We start from the raw sequence: 7,928 nt of genomic DNA, 5'->3' as shown, positions 1-7,928 counted from the left end.
TAGCTGTTTACCAATTGGCTTGCAGTATTTTCGTATTTTCACAAGTGGTGCAGCTGCCCTGGTCTGGATGGGCTGCTTGTCAGCCCTACTTATGTGTGCGTGAATATCAGTGTATGGGAAACTGGGTCACCAGTAAAATGGATTCCTTCTCTGGGTGGATGTCAAAAAAAAAAACGATTGAAGGGCACTAATCCAGATGACCCAGAATATGCTTAGACTGAGTAACTTTTTTTTTCAGGTCGCCATCAATATGAAGATACAAAATTTATTTATTTATTTATTTAAAGTCACTGAGATTTTTAAATTATTTATTTATTTATTTGGTTGCACCAGGTCTTAGTTGCGGCAGGCGGGCTCCTTAGTTGCGGCTCACCGGCTCCTTAGTTGAGGCACGTGGGCTCCCTAGTTGCAGCTCACGGGCTCCTTAGTTATGGCATGTGAACTCTTAGTTGTAGCAGCATGTGGGATCTAGTTCCCTGACCAGGGATTGAACCCAGGGCCCCCGCATTGGGAGCGTGGAGTACTATCCACTGCGCCATCAGGGAAGTCCCCACAATACAAAATTTAAATATCCTCATAGAGAATCTGTGGACTCCCAAGACTCATCTGCAGGCTCTGAAAGACCCTCGGACCCCAGTTTGAGAAACTCAGTAAAATCAACTTCCCTGTAGCATCAGGCAAGTATTTATCTTTTTACATCTCTTGAACCTTAAGCCTAATTTGTGTGGGCTCATCCACCCACAGGCTGTACCCACCTGCTCTCCCTTCTTAATCTGCTCCTGGCTCCTGCACCTCAATGTGGCACTTTTACATGGACCAGCGCCCACTAGGGCAGGTCTCAGGCCTCAGTGGACCTGCCCTTGGCTGTGCAGGCTGGGAACCACTCTGACCTTCTGGCCTCACCTGTCCTCCACCTGGCTCAGCCTCAGGACCTCAGAGTTTTTTTGTTCCCGTGAGCCCTGGGCTCTTTGCTGCCTATAGTCTCAGAGCACTGACTTATCTTAGCCCCATGGTCTTAGAAGCAAAGATTTTGAATAAAATGCTGCTTTAAAAGCAAAACAAAATAAAAACACTACCTCTGAGGTATAACAAACTTCTTTTTCTGGGGCTTGTTTTCTGCTTCTCCTTGACTCTCAAACCGCTATCCCTCATGCCTGGCTCTGACACAAGATTAGGGTCCTTACTAATCTTGGTAAGAGGTGGGGTCCTTACCTAACAAGCAAAAACTGTGCTCGCACCCCAAACACCCCTATCTCAACTGAAGAGCCTGTTTCTGCCCTCCTGAGTCCTCTCTGTCCTGCCCCATCGTAGGCGGTTATACTAGTAGTAGTAGTAGTAGTAGTAGTAGTAGTATTGGTAGTTCTGCTTTCCTTTGTAGCAGAAAAGTTTTGAGCAACCAGTACATGGAGTTCCCATCCCTGTGGCACCCGACCCTCCCCCTCCCACCTCTTTCCCACCCCAGGTCACCTCAGACTCCAGTTCCACCTTAGGGACACCAGAGGTCCTGCCCTGAGGTGAAACCTCCCTCTGCATGACCCAGGTGTCCTTCTCTCTTGCCAAACCATTTCCTTATTCACGCACCAACCAACCCTATGAGTCTTGAATGTTAGAGCTTGTATTGACCTTGACATACTATTTTCACGTACATTTGGCCATCCGACCCTCACCACAAACTTGGATATTGGTTGTGTTTGCATCACTTCATTTTACAAATGAAAAAACTGAGACTTCAAGTTCAAGAGACCCATTACTCTATGCTATTCATCTAGTAAGTGACAAAGCTGGCCCATCTTTTGGCTCTTGCTCCTGTCCACTGCCCACTGCACCTCTTTGCCTTGTCCTCTGTGTATAGTAAAGCTAAAATTAGGGAAAGGGAAGAGAGGAATTCTTCACCCTCTCCCTCCAACAGGGGCTGCCAGCCTGGAATTACACAGAATCTTCCCTACCTTGAAGTTGAATGAGTTTAAACATTGGTCTTACGCTTATAAGTAGTAGCACAGATGAAAACCTACCTGGTATAGTGTGAGATGCCTGGGGAAGGCCCTCCCCTCACCCTGAAACCTGACAACGTGGCTGAAATCGGAACTGCACTATTAGAGTCCATTCTTTTTGAGTCTCAAAGTCATGGTGTAGCAGAACTTCGGGTCAGACACATTAGGATTCCATACCCATTTCCACTCCTTAGTTGTGTGGCCTTGGGCAAGTCTATCCTTTCTTCAGTTCTCATCTGCATAGTGGACAGGACCCACTACATAATTTGTGAAGCCCAATGCAAATGAAAATTCAGGGCCTCCTCAGATGGCGACAGCAAGAGCATTAAACCAAAGGTGGGGCCCTTCTAAGCATGGGAGTTTCCATCCATGAAGCCAGCCCTGAAAGTGGAGGATTGTTTTTTGGGAAGAGTGTTAGGAGAATTTAGTTCTTAATGAAATGTTCCATTCCTTTCCAGTCAGTCTATGGTTGTCCAGCTATGGATGGAGCCCATCTGGGGGGCTCTCTGCAAATGCAGGTTCCCAGTGCTTTCCTAGCCTATTCTGATTCTGGGGTAGGGCCCAGACATGTGTGTTTTAACAAGGATCTCCAGAGATTCTAATGAAAATGTCAACCTCTCTTTGAAGAAGTTAGACAGTTAGCTCCCTGAAAATGATGGTTTTATAAACCCCAGTTAACTCCCTGAAAATGATGGTTTTATAAACCCCAGTATATAGCTGACCCAGTGGCCCTGGTCCCCTATGTGTGCCCTGGAGGAAAGAGCCACTGGTCTGTGAACTGAAAGAGCCAGCCACCAGGAGATTTAACATTTGTGATCCCTGGTGTGCTATGGCGTGAAGCATCCTCAGCTGAACAAAACTCCCTGTGAGGAACAGCAGCCCAAACAGTGGCTGGCCTTGGGATAGCCTTTGTCTGCCTCATTCCTCACTGCCTTTCCACCTGAGATCCTCAAGCACTCCTCCTGCTTCTTGAATTCTGCCCCCAGGAGCCACGTGGGTGCTGCAGAAGTACGTGCTCTCCCCTCAGTACCCTCATTGTGCCCCACAGGTAGACCCCAGTTTACATCTAAGCCCCTCTCAATTCCCAAAGGAAAATGGGGCTTCTTCCCTAACATGGGATATGAAAGCACCTTGGAGTTTAGACATCCTGATAGCCTCCTTGAGGTGAGCAATTTGTATCCCTCACTTCATTTAAGCCTTACCACAACCCTCTGAGGGAGGTCTGTAACCCCATTTTACAGATGAGGAAGCTGAGGACAATTTGTGGCCTTCCTTCATAGGACATGGTAGACATGGGATTTAAACACAACAACCCTGCAAGACAGATAACACATATATTAGCAATTCTTATTTTAGAGCTAAGGAAACTGAGGCCCAAATGGGTTAGGCAGTTCTCCAAACATAAATGCTACAAGCAGAAGAGCTGAGATTTGAACCCAGATGACCTGACCTCAGGCCCCAGGCTCTTTCCAGCTCACTTTCTCTGTGCTTTTCCAAATTTTCTTCCTTCCATCCTTGTCTTAGTCTGTTTGGACTGTTAGAATACCATAGACTGGGTGGCTTATAAACAACAGAAAGTTATTTCTCATAGTTCTGGAGGCTGGGAAGTCCAAGATCAAGGTGCCAACAGATATAGTGTCTAGTGAAGGCCTGCTTTCTGGTTCATAGAGCCTTTCCCTGTGTCCTCACATGGCAGAAAGGGCAAGGGCAATCTCTAGGGTCTCTTTCAAAAGGACACTAATCCCATTTGTGAGGGCTCCACCCTCATGCCCTAGTCACCTCTCAAAGGCCTCACCTCCAAACCATCACACTGGTGATCAGGTTTCGAAGTATGAATTTTGGGAGGGGGACACATTGAGTTTATAGCAGTCCTCTTCATCAGAAACCTAAGAGGCCCTGCTGCTTACTTAAGAAGGAGGCACTGAATTCAGCTGGAAGGAGGGAGCCTCAGCCTAGTGAGGCTCATGGCATCCTGACCTTGGCGGCCCACACACAAAGGTTGCATCAGCCTCTGTTGGAGAAGCACCTCTGGCAAGAAATGGGACCTAAGGAGGTTGATCCCAGGTGTGGTGGGTGTCTGGCTTCCAGGGCCACACCTGTCAGCTCTATTTGGGGAGGAAGGTCAGATGTGGATCCAGCTTCACAATCCAGGAAGCTGAAAGGATCCCTTCTTTCCCAAGACGCCATAACCAGGCCTCCTGCTCCTCTTCTCACCTCTATTCCTGCAGACCAACCACACCCACTGCCACACAGTCTGTCCCACAAGTCCTTCCTTGTTGACTCCCATACCCCCAGCCTCCACACCTGCTGCCATGGATAGGAAATTGGAGGGCAGTCCCCCTCGAGTGACCCAGAAGCAAAGAGCTGCAGGGGAAGTAATGGGCCCAGATGGTGGCAGACATTGCAGGAAAACAGCCTGCTGTTGGAGCCCCAGGGCATGCTTCCACCCTAGATTGCCACTGGCAGCATTCTGCGGTACTCAGGCCTGTCAAAAATTTAGATGACGTAGATGGGGAAAAAAAATCCATCATAATGGGCACTTAGAAACATCATAATCATCACCCTCATCGTCATTATTGGTAACTTTATTTTTACCACTTTTTTTTTGTGCCAGGCATTACTCTTTGCATAGTAATCTATTCATTGAGCATTTAGCATGTCTAATTTCTTTACTTGTCTTGTCCCAGTGACCCTAAGGGGCTGGGACTATTATTCACTTGTTTCATAGATGAGAAAGTTCAAGCTTGGAAATCTAAAGTCATTTGCTCAGGGTCACACAGTAAGTGGTGGACCTCAAACTCAAATCCAAGTACTCCTGGCCCTGAAGCCGGTATTCATGATCTCTGTATTATGTAAATATCTTCCAGAGTCACTTCTGGAACCAGACAAAACAGATGAAACATGGCTTAAGCATATTGAAACTCTTAGAAGTAGTATAGCTTCCAAAAAAGGTAGCAGTGATTCAGTATAAGGGTCACCAAAAGAGGGATGCAGAGGTAATAAAGGGAAACAACAAGGTGGATGAAACTGCTGAAAGAGTGGCCCTAGAACCAGTAACTTGGCAACTACCCCTCATACCTCGAAGGCCAAATCCAGTCACTTATTCCCCAATCTACACAAAGGTAGAATTAGACAAAACCCGAAAATGGGTCTTCAATAGGGATTTGGGAGGCCAGGAGTGACTAGTTAATGAACATGGATGACAGTTCTTTCCCCAAACTGTAGCTTGTCAAACCTTCAGGCAGACCCATCAAGAGACTAACTATGGGAGGGAAGCCCTATATAATTGGCTGGTTGAAAACATGGTGACCCTGGGAATGAAAAACATAAGTGGCTGGGTAGTTGAGGACTGCCCTGTATGCACAACAAATAACCCCAACACCAGACCCCCCAGAGGTCCCCAGATAAGGCCCATTCAGACCAGGGGACATATCCTGGAGAAAGTTGGCAGACTGATTTCACTGTCATGCCAACAGTACCAAGTAATTTTAGGTATCTCTTGGTGCTAGTAGACACATTTTCGGGGTAGATAGAAGCATTCTCCACTAGAACTAGAAGGGCAGCTGAAGTGGTTAAGGCATTACTAAAAGAAATAATCCCCAGGTTTGGGCTCCCAGGATCCTTACAAAATGATAATGGTCCAGCATTTGCATCTCAAGTGACAGAGGGAATAACGAGTGCCCTGGGCATAAAACAGACCTTGCACTCAGCCTGGAGACCCCAATGGGGGAAAGTAGAGAGATCCAATCAGACCCTGAAACAGCCTTAGTTAAACTATGTCAGTCAACTCCAATTGCCCTGCTCCGCATGCAGGTAGCCCCAAGGGATAAGTTCAAGTTAAGTGCATTTGAACGCTTGTATGGTAGACCCATTCCCCAAGCCCCAGAGGAGGGACATGTTAACCTCCTTGAAATGGAACAACTCAACTGTGTCCTCCAGGTAGGAGAAACGACGGAAGCTCTCAGGAAATACGGTAACCACATGCTGCCCCCACCCAGCGACTGGCTCTCCACCCACTGCCGGCCAAGAAACCGGTGCGCCTAAAAACCTGGAGAACCGGCAACTCACAAGATCAGCTCCCTCCTAAGTAGAGCACACTCTGCCTGGTGATCCTCACCACTCATTCTGCCCTGCAGTTGCAGGGCATCACTCCGTGGGCACGTCACACTCCAGTGAAAGACCCCCAGCCCAAACCTCTGGAGAGAAAACCTGGGGCAACAGACCCCCCTGACTACTCTTGTGAACCTCTCCCTAGATTACCAGGGAGGGCTCTGTGCTCTGGCCAATACATTGTGTTGTTTTTATGTCATTGCAAGTGGCCCCATTGCAGAAGTGCAGATAGGCTACTGGAAAAAGCAACTTGACTAACAGGAGGCCTTCAGCCTCATTGGGCCGAACAAATGCGGAACGGGGTAAAACAGGCCTCCCCAGTATCACTTGGTTTCTCCTTTCCTGGGCCCTTTCACAACCATTGTTCTCTTGCTGATATGTGGGCCACATATCTTAAATTGTCTGATGTCCTTTGCCTCCAAAAGGTTAGAATCTATAAAATGTCAAATGCTGGTCGCTTAGAGCTACAAACAGTTAGGGCTGAGGCCTGGGGACAGCAAACAGATCTAAAGGCAGCAGTGAAGAAGTTCTGCTACGCTCCCCGGGGTTATGACAGTGATACCCAAACTCAGCAGGCCATCAGCATCCCTCAAAAAGGAGAAGCAAACACCAGTCAGAATGGCCATCATCAAAAAATCTACAAACGATAAATGCTGGAGAGGGTGTGGAGAAAAGGGAACCCTCTTGCACTGTTGGTGGGAATGTAAATTGATACAGCCACTATGGAGAACAGTATGGAGGTTCCTTAAAAAATTAAAAATAGAACTACCATATGACCCAGCAATCCCACTATTGGGCCTATACCCTGAGAAAACCATAATTCAAAAAGAGTCATGTACCACAATGTTCATTGCAGCTCTATTTACAATAGCCAGGACATGGAAGCAACCTAAGTGTCCACCAACAGATGAATGGATAAAGAAGATGTGGCACATATATACAATGGAATATTACTCAGCCATAAAAAAGAAATGAAATTGAGTTATTTGTAGTGAGGTGGATGGACCTAGAGTCTGTCATACAGAGTGAAGTAAGTCAGAAAGAGAAAAACAAATACCGTATGCTGACACATATATATGGAATCTAAAAAAAAAAAAAAAAAGGTCATGAAGAACCTAAGGTCAGGACAGGAATAAAGACACAGACCTACTAGAGACTGGACTTGAGGACACGGGGAGGGGGAAGGGTAAGCTGGGACAAAGTGAGAGAGTGGCATGGACATATATACACTACCAAATGTAAAATAGTTAGTGGGAAGCAGCCACATAGCACAGGGAGATCAGCTTGGTGCTTTGTGACCACCTAGAGGGGTGGAATAGGGAGGGTGGGAGGGAGAGAGGCACAAGAGGGAGGAGATATGGGGATATATGTATATGTATAGCTGATTCACTTTGTTATAAAGCAGCAACTAACACACCATTGTAAAGCGATTATACTCCAATAAAGATGCTGAAAAAAAAAAAAAATGAGAAGCAAGAAGAAAGAGGAGGGATTTGTCACCAGCAAAACCCCCTGGGGTCCCCAGGGAAAAATAAGATGGAATCTAGGTGATAAGATAAGGTCTAACCTCTTCCTTTGTGCTTACTCTAGTTTCGCTTACCTGTAGGGGGCCGTGTGCAGAGGCGTCCCATTGGGTTAGATTTCCCAGTGCCGAACTGCCGCGCTGACACACTGCAGCTCAGCCGGCCATGTGCAGAAGCGCTGCACATGCACCTCAACCAAAGATGGCAGCAGCAGTGGGCTGCATGCAGAGAGGCTGTGCCCGCACTTAACTCTGGCCCCTCCCCCCCAGCCCAGACCCCTATAAAGCAGCCCCGTCCACCGCCT

This window comes from Balaenoptera acutorostrata, chromosome 5, assembly GCF_949987535.1.
Source record: "Balaenoptera acutorostrata chromosome 5, mBalAcu1.1, whole genome shotgun sequence".
Classification (NCBI taxonomy): Eukaryota; Metazoa; Chordata; class Mammalia; order Artiodactyla; family Balaenopteridae; genus Balaenoptera; species Balaenoptera acutorostrata.
This window is presented reverse-complemented; position numbering follows the sequence as displayed.